This window comes from Anas acuta, unplaced genomic scaffold (genome assembly GCF_963932015.1).
Source record: "Anas acuta unplaced genomic scaffold, bAnaAcu1.1 SCAFFOLD_52, whole genome shotgun sequence".
NCBI lineage: Eukaryota > Metazoa > Chordata > Aves > Anseriformes > Anatidae > Anas > Anas acuta.
The window spans coordinates 527,689-541,894 of NW_027075986.1; the positions used below are offsets into that span (position 1 = coordinate 527,689).

The 14,206-nt window shown below is 41.4% G+C and overlaps 1 pseudogene; it reads right to left on the reverse strand.

Annotated features, from left to right (window-relative positions):
* Positions 1 to 8,458: 8,458 nt before the first annotated feature.
* LOC137848791 (kinesin-like protein KIF27) overlaps positions 8,459 to 14,206 on the reverse strand; it is a 32,179-nt pseudogene continuing 26,431 nt past the window's right edge.

Genomic DNA, 14,206 nt, shown 5'->3' on the forward strand with positions numbered 1-14,206 from the left:
CCTAGTCATCAGCTGTCATCCAACTTGCGAGCATTTCTAACCAGTCCTACCTTACCAGTCAGGCGTTTTTGTTAAATGCTCCAGGGAATTCTATACATATTGTACAAGTGTGACTTTTGCTTCAATATGCACATTACAGACCCTTCACTTCAGAATGAGAACTACCAAGAATTCACGAGCTTCTTCCTCTAAGCCCAGAATGCACGTTGATGTGTTTGCGTTCTGCTCTGCAAAATGGCATGGCAACTTTACAACAGCTACAGACTTCTGCGTAGTAGCTTTTTACTTATTGTCAATCCCAGCTAAGATGTTTGCTTTTCCCATGAGTCTTGTTTTCCCCATTATTTTTCCACTTCAGGAAAGACATTTGGTTATCTCTTTTCCTTTATCCGCACGTGACACTGCTACCTGTGTTTTTCTCAGATCTATTTCATGGCTGATCTTTGTCTCCACTTCCTCTGTTATAAATCCCTACATCTGTTAGATTTGGACTCCTGTTTTCAAACACCTTGGTAACTTTTTGCTTTTTGAGATGCTTCTACTTTCTTAAAGAAGAAAGACCTGGATGTACAAGTCAAGTATCTCCAAAGAAAGGAAGCATGCAGAATTCATGAGAAAAGCCACAAAGCAAATTGCCAGCTGATTCACAGCATACCTGATCATTTTGTTTTCCAAGATATTAAAAACACCACGGCTGTGCTGGCCAAGAGGAAATGTGGCAATTCCCTTCGGGCTTGGAGTACTTACGACACTCAAGATACTAATGCTTATCTGGTATCTTTTCAATATTGAGTACCTTGTGTTCTTTTGCCCAAGGTGAAGACAGGCAGTTTTGGAACCAACAGACTACACCTGGGTAGCCAGATAGCATACCATATAGGCATCCTTCTTCACTTCTATGAAATTCTGAAGTGGTTCACCTGGGAAATACAACAGCAGCATAGTTGTTAGACAGCCAGTAATGTGAAAGGCTTTGTTCAATTGACTGCTGCTTGTAAGCAATAATTACATCATGACAGAAAGTGACAGAGTGACATAATTTTTTAGTGCATAACTCCGGTCTGTATGTGAATAGCTGGATTAGTATGAATGGGAAAGAACCACATAAGTAAATCTACACAGGAAATAAAGATAGATAGAATCATTTTTGTCTGTTCTTCTAAAAGCTGTCTATTAATTATGAAGCCACAGCACTGCTTCAAATGCTGGAATTGACACTGTTCCTGTAAATTGACACTGTTCCTTTCATTTCATTAGACCAACTATACAGAGTTGTATAGAGAAGACTATTCTTGTGAAGAAGAGTTGTATAGCATAGCCTAAGTACCCTAAATCTAAGCAGGTAAAATCATACCTAGTAAAGAACATGTCTTTCTTTCATGAGGTAAGTGTAAGAGCATTACCAAAATTCCGTCCTGACTTGGGGAACAAAAAACCAAAACTGTGCAAAAGAAATCATGAGCCACTGGGATGAGTGCTCTGGCAAGCAGACCCAGATTCTTCAGATTCTTTGCAGCAAATCTACCCAGGCTATCATTTGCACTTCCTATCTACTTCAGTGCAACCAACTTTTGATTTATCCTCGGAGTATTTCTCAAGTTTTTCAGTCCTTCCCCAGACCTCTCCCCTTCACACAGTCCATGAAGCCCACCTTCAGCCAGAGAGGAGGCATGGCCACCCTGAAGAAATAAAATGAATGGGGACAGTCCCTGCCACCTCATCCTAGTACTACGTACTGGGACCAGGTTGCCATAGGCATCTGTCCCTGGAGTGGAGCAGGGTGGAGCATTAATCAGAAAGGAATTTGTCTCTATTGCCGAGAGCAAGCCACATTCCTCATGGATATCACAAGTCTTCTTTTCATTCCCTGTGGAGCTCTTGAAGCCCTCTGCTCAGGGAACCTCACTGCTGGAGACCCCTGTATGTTCTACAGGGACTCCTGGTACCTCAAGTGACCTGAGGTGTGGATTTCACAGCTCAACTGGAAGCTTGAGCGATGCATAAGCCTTAGGTATTGCAACCTGTTCCTTCCTTAGATCTCTCCTTACCTACGTATGGACAAGATTGTCAGGTGTTGTTTTTGAACCTTCCAGTACCCACTAATCACTGAATTGAAAAAGCCAATCTGCAAGCAAGGACTGGATTTCCAACAAAAAACGGAGAGAAGCACTGGAAAAGCTGTTGTGAACAATAGCCCCCTCTTGTGTGTTAAAGGAGCAGCAGGTCTGTGTCTGCATAGGCCTGAGCTTTGGAGCTTTACGCAAACTTGGTAAACTTGTGAGGAAAGCAACCAGTGCAAGTGGCTTCCCCAAGGGGCAACTGGCCAGAAGCGAACGCCTGACAGTGGCTGCCCAAGCTGACGGCTTAGCTCTGGTCTGGATATATCATAAGCTTTGTTGTGCAGGGTAGAAGTGAATTTCCATCATGAAAAACAGCCCGGTGCTGTATGATATCATGTTTATTTCATAAAGAAGCAAGGAGGGAGGAAAACTTGACTGTTTTCTAAGACTCTTGCACATCCTCAGCACATTGAGCACGTAGGTCCTAGCACTGCACTAGTAAGGGAAGACCTCAATCAGGAGCAGATTATTCTTGATTAATTTAAACTGGGGGAGCGGGAATCACACCAGACAAAGACGTCCTTTTCACCAACATAGTTTATTTTGCCTGTCACGGCTCTACACGAAGACAGTAAAAAGGTAACAAATAAGGCAATATTCCCTCCTTCCCCTTCCCTCTCCTCCCCTCCACTTCCTTCCCCGACTCTCTCCTCCCCTATACTCCCATACATTCCCCCCACACACACTCCCCTACACTCTCCTCACCTACACTCCCCTACACACACCTCCCCTACACACTGCTCCCCTACACTCCTCTACACTCTGCTCCCCTACCCTCTTCTTCACCCAGTTCCCCTACACTCCCCTACATTCTGCTCCCCTACCCTCTTCTTGACTCAGTTCCCCTACACTCTCCTACACTCTGCTCCCCTACCCTCCCCTACATTCTGCTCCCCTACCCTCTTCTTCACTCAGTTCCCCTACACTCCCCTACACACACCTCCCCTACCTTCCCCTTCACTCAGTTCCCCTACACTCCCCTTCCCTACACTCCACTCCACTCTCCTCTCCTACACTCCCCTATACTCTCCTCCCCTACGCTCCCCTACACTCTCCTCACCAAACAATCCCCTCCCCTACACTACCCTACACTACCATACACTACCCTACACTCCACTACACTCTGCTCCCCTGCCCTCCCCTGCCCTCCCGTGCCCTCCCCTGCCCTCCCCAGAACTCCCCTGCCCTCCCCAGAACTCCCCTGCCCTCCCCTGCCCTCCCATTCTCGTTTTTACCCTTCCCTCCCCTCCCTCCCGTTCTCTTCATTCCCTCCCCTTCCCTCCCATCTTCTCCTTTCTTCTTCTCCTCTCTTCTCCTTTCTTTCACAAATTGCAATGGAGAACAGGGAGAAGCATCACTTCCAGTCACTTCCGTCGTTCTCGTAGCTTGTGTCACTGCCTGATTCATGGCAATCCATCAGCAGTATCCAGAAGCGTTCCAGCTGCTGTGCTACTAGGTGAGCAGCAGTCTCCAAGGGGCAATCACGGACTTCTTGCTGTGGCTCGGACACGGCACTTTCAAGTCCACCCTGGCTTGGCCATGTCCTCTTGCTACGTCCCCACCTACATTACAGTTCTGCTTAGAAGCCGAAGCACGGTGCTGAAGTAGTTCCACTCCTTCCATTTGCAATGATTGAGTTTGTCTAGCCAAGTGGTTTCTGTCCATAGAACACAAGAAAGAGGTTTTGCTTAGAAACAACGCAAGGAGGACTTCTTTTCCACATGGGCAAGGAATAGTCACGCTTTTCTAATAGAGACTCCAGTGGAAGAGAGAATGACAGATCATTCCGAGAGCTTTGAAATATCCCTTGGGGATGCTTAGTGCAGAGGACCAGAGGAAAGCTGTCCAAAGGACACCAGAGAATCACTCTGAATTACTTCCTCACAGACACATGTCCTTACTATGTCTGATATGGCTTCATGTCTGATATGGCTTCAGCTGGTTTCAGGGTTCTTGTTCACCTAAAACCTAAATTCGGAGTTGTAAATGAAGATGGAAAGATTGACAAATGTATAAATCACTGATGGGGAAAAAAAAAAAAAAAAGAAAAAAAAGTGCTTTGAGAACTTTGGCCATTAGCCCTGGAAAGCATCAAAGTACTGTCCTCTGAAGCAAATGCCTTATTCTCTTGATACCTAAAGAGGTAAATCAATCCAATGTTGTAACATTAGAAAAGCAAACACTAAACACAAGCAAAGGAGAAGAACACAAGTAAGCAATTGCAATGCCTATGGGGCTATTGCAGGGTTAGGCAAAGAACTATTGTACCATGAAATCTTGGGATAGAAGAAATATTATGTGCATTTTTTACTGTTTCATTTGTTGAGCTAATTTAGAAGTGGATATAAAATTGTTTTCTTTTTTTTTTTTTTCCTCTTGAGTTCACTCCTTTTTATAGGATTTCATAATAGAATAGATATATACTAAATAAAAAAAAAAAAAAAGATTCCAAGCAGGTAATCATATTCACAATTATTTTTTCAATCCAGAAACAATAGCAAGGATGAGCTGAAAAGTATTTCTATGCCATTAGAGTGTCAAGGTGTGTCCCATACGTTAGTAACAGTCAGAGGATTCATTTTGGAGAACAAAAGATATCTTGAAAGAAGTAAAGACAGAAGTAAATATGCATGCATGTACATCTCTCTCTCTCTACAGAAACCTAAGAAACTCGTATGCAGGTTAGCTTCTTGCGCTCTCTTCTCAAAGTTCTAGTGAATACAGCATCAGTGTGTGTTCCAAACATTACCCTCAGTCCAGCACGGATACACACGAGAGGTCAGTCTGCAGGTTGCGCAGGCCAAGAAACTGCTCTGGCTTGATGGGAAGAGCCAAGGCAGAAGTTGCTGTCAGAGAAAAGATGCTGTCAAAGCGTGTCACGTCCATGCTAGAGCCTCTCTCCCACCATCTAGCTCTACTGCATCTAGATGCATCTATACTAGAGTGTCGCTACTTAGCCAGTCTGGGGGATCTTAGGAGCCTTCTGAAGACCCAGAGGAGGGGCTCTTTGTCCTTTCTGTTTTAACAGCCAGTGAAAACTCTTACCATTTGACACAGAGTGGCTGAAAAACACAAAGTGGACTTGCAATCTACACAGCTTCGAAGCAAGTGGAGATTGTGGAGGTTGTGGAGTAACCAAGGAAACTGTTGATCTAGAAGCAGCCTACAGATTGTGTTTAGCCAGGGCCTTGTATTGCCCTTCTGGCTGATCTGCCAGCAATTCAAGAAAGTCTCCCTGGCAAGCCAGCCCTGGAGTCACCCAAAACTTGGTGAAACCCATGAGATTAGAAAGGAGACAGTTGCACTCCATAAACTGCAGGTTTCTGTGCTTTTTGCTTGCTTGCTTGCTTGCTTGTTTTCCAGGCTGAATTGGATTAGCTGGACAAGTTGGCAGCTGCCTACAGACAAATACCTTATCAGGAGTCTAAACTACGGGATTGCTCTAACTGAGAACAATGAATTGGACTTGACGTCCTTAGGAAGTCTTTCCAGCTACGCTTTCTACCACTACAGAAATGCACCTGATTCTTTCACAAAGCTTACGGGTGCTGACTGCAAATAGTCCTCATCATTCTCCATTGCCTTCCTCATCTCCATTCTCTTTTGGCCCGTGAAGCTTTTCCGAGCAGAGATGAAGATCAGCTCTAATACGCACTCTGGGATTCTGCAAAGGAAAAGAAGAATCCTCCTGAAAACTCTTTGCAACCTCACCCGCCATCCCCAAAGCAAAGAAGAGCAAAAGAACACCGCTTGATCACAGCAAGCATCAACTCGAGCATAGGTCTCCTGCAAGTGTAGCGGGGTTCAACAGCTGCCAAACAAGCTTAAGGAGCACACCCAGAATCAAGTCCATCAAACCGTGTCTTCAAACAGGTGCTTGAAAGAGTTAGGTTTTCTTAGGCGTGAGGAATGAAAAAGAAAGCAAGAACTGACAACTTACCAGCACACAGTTTCCCTCGAGCTTGCTTGGCTTCATTCCGCACCTGAGGCTGGGCTCCCAAGCAGGATTGAGCAGCATTGTGCAGAAATGCCAAAGCCTCCCCAGCTGTGCTGGATCTTCAGCCCCAAGGGCTTTGGCTCTGTTGCTTCCTCAGCAACATGGGCAATTGCCCAGGCAAGCCGGTGTCCAGCAGCTCGACTCAGGAAGCGCAGCCCCCCCTTGCCACCGCTTGCCACTCACACCAGGAGCCCCCGCGGTGGTGGCAGCCGTTGCGCGGCGCTTGGTGCAGTGCGGTGCGGTGTGGGCAGAGGGCTGCGGGCTCCTTCTCCTCGGGGGCGGCTCTGCCATGGGGCGTCCGCCGCGGGGCTGCTGAGGCGGCGGGGGGCTCCATGGGGGAGCGGAGGGCAATGTGCGCTGGGGCTGGGACGGGCCTGGGGCTGGGGCACCGCGCCGCCGCCGCCATGCCAAGCGGCACTCCTGGCATCTGTGCTGCAGAGCCAGCCAGTGTGATGCCTTGGCGTTTGTGACTTCACAGAATCACAGAATGTCTACGTTGGAAGAGACCTCAAGACCATCGAGTGCCAAACAAAGGCAACTCTGCATTTCCTTCTTAAACACCCGGTTTCTTCAGAAAAACAAAACAAAACAAAACAAAACAAAAACAAAACAAAAAACACAGAACTTCATCCCTCACACGGGATTCCTGAAGTGAGCCTGCAGGGGCTGCCAAAGGCAGCAGCTCCTCAAGCACTGCTCCCACACGGCTCCCTACCACGGGCTCCATCCATCCCCCAGGAGCAAACTTGGTCAAACTAAGCCCCTTTGGAGATATTGTATGGCAGGCCTTACCAAATGCCGGACAAAGGAGAAGATCTAACCCATTTAGGAAACCAATATTTGCAACAACATCTTACAGTTTGGTGCAAGCAACTAGAACAAATCAATGTTTTAGGCACTAGACCTTTTATTTGCCTCCCAAGGGGAAGGATGCACTTTAATCAATATTAGTTGCTGTATGTGTGTAAATGAGGCAGGAGGAATTGAGACTGAGCACGAAAACATTTGAGGAAAGACTACGGTAATAAGGTGATTAGTCTAAGGTGATTACATAAGGTAATTCAAGATGACACCTCCTGGGGTTTTCGAGAATTATGCAACAAAATAACCTTTTGGTTACCCAACTTTTCTTGGCTTAAGCAATCGTTTAGAGGAATCCTGATCTTCTTTTTAAGAGTAGTAGTCTTGACTTGTGTAGTGGTACAATGTGCATTTTGGTGCTGTATGAAGGACTAGATTATGATACCTGGAAGTGTAACTGAAACAAGCACCAAGTCAAAACTGGTAAGAATTTAATGAAAACTTTTAATCAAGAAGGATTGTAATAAGCCAAAGAATTTTCTTAGGCTCAAGAAAAGGGGGGACTTGAGACAGGGAACAAGATAAAGACTGGTGATTCCTAGGTCTGAGCTAGCACCATTGTATGTTAAGCACCCGAAAGACGAGGAAGTAAAAGACTGTGTCTTTTACTTTCCGCTGGCTCTTTGCTTGTAATACAAGCTTCACCATTCTAACTTGCAATTTAGGCAATCTTAAAACAACTGAACCATGACAGTAAAATATGAAATTCTTCGTATTTTCAAAAGTAGTCTGCAATTTCATTAGCAGAACACACAAAACATAGTCTTTGAATGTGACTTTAATGTACACAGGGATTTTTGTTATTTTTAAAGCTCATCACTTTTTTATTACATTGTATTATGCCCCAAAATATATTCAGAGGAAAGATAACTAAAGGTAATTATACAAAAATACTGAGCGCTTCTTACAAACGTTACAAACATATGGATTTGAAAAAGTTAGAAATTCACAGGGACATTCACCCTTCTACATTTCGCTACAGTTTGGCTGCGATGGATGTTTCCTCACAGCAAAACATGTCCTGGACTACATGCTTCTTTGTGTATTAGACACAGAATAATCTTCCCCATGCTCATTTACAGTCCAACCTGTGCAATATTCATGTTCACACCGCCACAGCATACTTCCGAGTAATGAACCTCTAGGCTTATTATCCTGCCTGGAGAGCTAAACCTCAATTCACTCTGGTAGCAACAGATGCATATGTGACCAGCATCTACGTGTTACAAAGACATGGCACTACCTCAAGTGTGACGAAATAGAACCATCAATTAAGAGGAAGAATGAGTCACGCTGAGCCTTAAGACGAAACACGGGGCCAAGAAGGCTGCACTGTGCGTGTGAAGTGGTGGTGGTGGCAGTGTGAGGTGTAAGACAACCAAGATAATGACAATGATTAAACCATTTTTGCTTCTACACTAGAACTACTTCATTTTAAGTTTGAGTTGTGGTTAGTAGGACCTGGAACAATCAAAAAAACTTTTCATAGTTGTTTGTTGGTCCTTTTTTTTTTTTTTTTTTTTTTTGGTCAAAGCATAGATCACATTAGGAAGCTTATCTTCTTACTACAAATATCTAGGTCTTTTAACCTTAATAAAGAATGATTTTAGTTAACTGGAAGTATGGACCTCTTCATTGACAATCTTCCAAGAAATAACTTCTATGAAATCAAGTGCTGGCAGCAAAATCAAGTTGATTGTTTAAAATACTGGCATCTAAAAGCATAGCATATTACACATTTGTTAATTATAATGCCATTCAGAGTCTTTCAGATCATAAAATACCGTTTTCTCAACCACAACAGTGTGAGACTGTAGCTTCTGAAATTATGCTCGAATCCACAGAAAACCAAACACGAATTTAGAACAGTGTTATACCACTGCCTCTATTACAAACTGATGTTGTCTCTCCTTTGCAAGTGTGGGGAGATGTAGTACCTTCCTGGATAAGAGTTAGTTCAGTAAAAATATGAGTTTTATGTCTATCTGATATACTTCTGTCTGTTTGCTACCCCTCAAATGATCTACTGACAAACACAAAAGCATTTTAAGATCATGTACTTACATTTAGTAGGTGCCATTAGTTGATGGGGTGACTCTCCAAAAAAGCCCTTCAATTTCTTCTTCAGCTCTCTGCTGGTTTTCTCTAGAATAAAAGAAGTCTTTTTCCAGTTGCTGGACTTTTACTTCATACTCTTTCAAGGTTTCTGCAATACCTTCACCATCTTGTTCTAGGGCAAGTAAAACTAGTATGAGAATCAAATCTTCACTTCACTTCTCTGTGCCAAAATCAAGATCTAGCCCAGCTAGAGAATGTCCTGTATTTTGCTGACACTCTGCTTTCAGGGTGTACATTTAAACTAGTATGACAGAGGATCAAAAAGCCCATGCCAACCCCAATTCTCCATTTTAATAGGAGCATTTAGAGGATAAAGATCAATGGGATTGCTATCTTTCACCTTTCCAATGTCAACAAATTGAATATAAAAATGTGACAATTCTGACCGTTTTTTAAAAATGGTCAGCTTTTTTCTTTTATACAAGCACCTTGTGTCTGTTCATCAGCATCCTACACGACATCAGAATTAGTAACAGCCAAAATGTTATCTTTCTACCTCATATCTTCTTTTTTCTTTCATATGAAACACAGTATTTCTCAACAGTGACTAAAGATAATATCTGCTGTACAATTCCCCTTGGAAAACAAACAAGCACCCTTGAAATGATGCAGTATCAACTGTAGTTTTTTCTCATGTTCTCTGTGTTGTAGCGTCAGCTGCCTGTCACACTGCAACTTGATGTGCTCAAGTGCAGATTCCAATTACGTATTATATTTTCCTGGTCTATGACCTTCATCTCCTGTTCTTCAGTCTGCAGTTGTAATTTACGTTCAGACTCTCGCAGGCCAACAATCTAAGACAATCTAATACACTTCTATCAAACCATTTCAACAAATGCTTTTACAGTTCTGCTTAATAGATGAATGGATACAAAAGCAATTGTCTGTATAAGCTGTAAGCTTATACTGGAAACAGATTTGCCTGCTGACACGAGTTCACACTTCAGAATTGAGCTCTGTAGATTTTGATCACATGGACTAGTGGATTTTTTAATGCCCTGTGCAGAACTTAAACTGATACAAGAGTTTTTTTCCTGTTTCTGGAAAACTGCCAATTTGTGTACCACAGACAACTTGTTCACAAAATCACCCAAGGTTCACCCATGGGCAAAGAGAGACACCAAGTCCTAATGCATTTCTTTTTTATGTTTCCAGGTGTCATTACGATTCTTCAGTATATGGTGGTAAGCGCTTGTTTGCAGAAAGATTTTATAATGGATTTGGAAAAAAGAAATACTATCCTGAGGTTAATAAAGACTGCAGGTGGGAAGAATTTCAATATGACACCACTGTTTAAATATGTTGCTACTTGAGAAGTTAGCAGCATAAAGCAGTGGAAAGGAGCAAGGAAATTTCCAGAGTTGCAACACCTTTTAAGCTAATGACACCAAAACAAGATACAAACAAGTAATAGAAAAGCATCCTTTTTTATGTTGATGTCAAGATGCAAAATATCCAAATTAACAACAGATGTGAGTAACCTAAGCAGGCTTTCAAGGAAAGTGGATTAAATTGACTTTACTTCTTGACACTATTTCATTTAACTATTTAGCGCAATAACAGGTAATAGGCTAAAATATTGATCATTAGCCAAAGCAAACCTTGTTAAAGTATTTGAAGAGGATAGCTCTGAGCTCATCAGCAGACAAGGAAACTAGTTTTCCTATTGCATTATCCTCACTCTGTGAAAGGATCTGTGAAGAGGATCTAAGCAAGTACTGGCGACTCTGAATACTTTCATTCTTGTAATTAATAGCAGCCTCCAGGGCTTCAATTCCTTCTTCCAGCTGCAAAAGGACATGTTCTTCCTACACAGAAACACAGGAGTGAGATTGTAAAAAAAGTACAAAACAAACCTTTGTGTGCATAAGACATTAACTTCATTCTCAAAGGTGAATCTAAATTGAAGAGCAAGACTAACTAGTAGTAGTACAGAGAATGGAATGGGAAAAATAAGAGGAAGAGTACAAATCTAGAACCTGCTTGGAGCAAGCAGGAAATGTCTTGATATCCCTTCCACAGACCAGAGTTCAAACAAATGGTTCATCACCACAAAAGCCTACATTCTATTCTTCCTCCATTTTCCCCTCCCCACAATTTGATGACTTCTATTACTTTTTCAGTTGAACTAGTTTTCTAATTAGCGATTAATGAACCAATCAGATCTGTAAGCAGTTTGGTGACCATTATCTGTGCAGGAAGGTGGCAGAAATTCATGCCCTGAAGTATTGCAGAAGATTCTGTGGAGTGAAGCAAATAGGATTCTTTCTGGCATGCTATCAGCTCAGTAATAGGCCCCAACTGCTGCTTCTCAAGACCTAAAACAAAACTGTGTATTTGACATCAATTTATTCAATCTTCAACTTAATTATACTGATCAATTCAAGTGTGTAACATCCATAATATGGCTTATTTTCATTGTAACTATATGGAGGCCTTCAGGTGAGGTTTGGTCTTTCACAAAAGCCTATGAAAAAAAAAATCAAGGGACATCACTATTAGAGTACTTCACCTTGTTCTATGTCCTGATAGGAAAATAGCTGCCTAAGATAAATTGATGGACATCCTGTTTCATTATTTCTAATTATAGAATTGTTAGGCCAGCGACATTTGTCCGGACTCTAGCTAAAGTAAGTAAGTTCCTCTGAAAGTATATGTTGTTCCCTGTTATGGAAGTAGTGCCATTATAGCAGTACTTTCATGTCGGCTGTTAACAAAAACACCCAACCTCAGTTCCTTGATTCTCTACTGTCTAATACTGGGAGACATTTTAGGTCATGATTGGAATACTTTATTATACAACATTGCCTAAAACTTTGATGTATCTCAGAGATAGTTACTTACTTCAGCTGACAACACTTTTCAGTTACCCTCTTTCAGTTTCTCATCCACACTATTTCTTCTCCTGAGTAGCTGATCCCTTTCCTTCTGAAGAACCTGAATTTTTTCCAGAATGTCTGTCTTATCTTCAGTAGTGCTGTCCTGAAGCTGCATACCTTTATCACACAATTCCTGGTCCAGCATACTTAAGCGAGTAGACAATTTCATACTATCTTTGTTTAAAGCCTTTAAAAAAAAAAAAAAGAGAGAGAGAGAGAGAGAGAGAGAAAGAAATAAGAGGAAGAATGAAAGAAACCGTAAGTATAAAACTCCTTCCCCATAAACATGTACATGAGACTGTCGCATCCTAAAGTGGAAGACCTGTCTACTTCTTGTAAAGGGACGCCATTTAGGCTAAGTAGACAGCTACCATAAAATTTACTATTTAATCAAAAGATGAAAGAAAACAAAGAAAAGCAATGTGCAGTTTTCTACATATCTTACATGAGTTAGTCATTACGGTGACAATGACACTTCAATTTCTGTTTCTCAGTAGCCAAAGTAAATAATACAGAATGTTTCTCTGCCATGTTCTCTACTTTGCAGGCACTGAGCAATTTTTTAGATATCGTTATTTAATATGCTGCAATAACAGAACTTTGGAAGACAGATTTTGTTTTGTTGTTAGAATTTCGGGGATATCATGTAAATAAAGGTTATTACATTCTATTATTCATGTTTAAAATGTTCATTTGATCAAGCCACACAATAATGTAATGGCAGCGCTAGAGATACAAGTTGCATGGCTTAAACCTCTTCTGTTATCCGGCTGCCCTCCTCCCATAGTCTTTTCAGGCAGCTCTACAATTGTGTTAAATTTCTTTCTTTCTTTCTTTTTTTTATTTCTTAAATCACCTGGCTAGATCTCAGTTTCTTGATTTCTAGGAGGCTCTTCTCTTGCAATAATGCTTCTTTTTTAGCTACAATGGCTTCTCTTTTCTTTAAATCTTCTTCTAGTTCCGCTAACTGTTGGTGCTGTTGCAGAATTCTTTCCATTTCTTCATCCAGCCATTTCTTTTGCTCTTCTAACTTCTACAATTTAAACAGAGATCCAGAGAGCATTAACGAGGACTATTTGGGTCAGAATTTTATGACTATGTTTTTCCTCTTTTAGAGTAACTGATAAAACGTGAGAAATCAACATTTCAATTCTTAACATTAAGTGTTCAACAGAATCCTGATTCAGGATAATACAGAAATAGGACTGACTTAAGGAGAGGCTCAGCAATGTTATATTACTACATCTTATGCAAACAATTTTATCAGATGCTTTTAAGGAAATGTATTATTTTCCTAAAAACAGTTATAGAAATAGATGTCATATATAGAATGACAACAACTAAGTTTGAAAGGTACCACAAGAAATCAGCTAGCCCATCCTCATTGCATGATTCTTGCCCAAGACCAAGATTTGTGGAAAAACACATCGTGATGAGAAACTCTGATGCTGAAAGAAAGAAAAAATGGGAGTTCTGATCCTGCTAGCAGAGTCTATTATAAGTCTCTTCTGAAGCAATGGTTTATCAGTGGGCATATTGCTGGTATGGCTAAGAAGTTGCTTTTATTTCATTTTTTAAATTGATTTTCACCTCTAAAGACTTTGGTTAACTCATGAAACTCTCATGTTCCAATGTCTAGTTCTGAAATCATGCAGGTAGCACTGTTGCACAGGAAACCTACTATTCTAACACTGTCATGAACAACCAAAACCATAGCCATTTGTCATATTTGTCAGATGGGAAAAGAAATAAACAAACAAACCATGCAACATTTATAACAGAGCTCATCAGAATCACCTTCAAACCTACCAGACAACCAAACTTGTTGAATTTCCAGCTATCTGCATTACTACCTTTGACAAGTCATAGAAAAAACAAAGACATTACAGCCCTCTCCTTTCGTTCATTCAAAACCAGTTAAAGAGCTTCTTGACTTGTCTCAGTTTTTGCTACAACAAAAAAATAACAATTTAAAAAAAAAACAGGGGAGGGAGGACGGAATACTCTTCTTCCAAACGCTTTACAAAGATGACACGGGGTGAATAAAGACACCTTTCTTTTCAGTGTCCACACAGATTTGGAATAGATTAGCTACCTCTGATTTCTGTAAAGTCCACACCGAGTTATTTTTCTTCTTTTTAAATGCAGCAATCTCTCTGTCTTTAAGAATCTTCTGTTGCTGTTCCATCTTAAGCTGAAGTTCCTCTAAACAAAAACAAACAAACAAAACT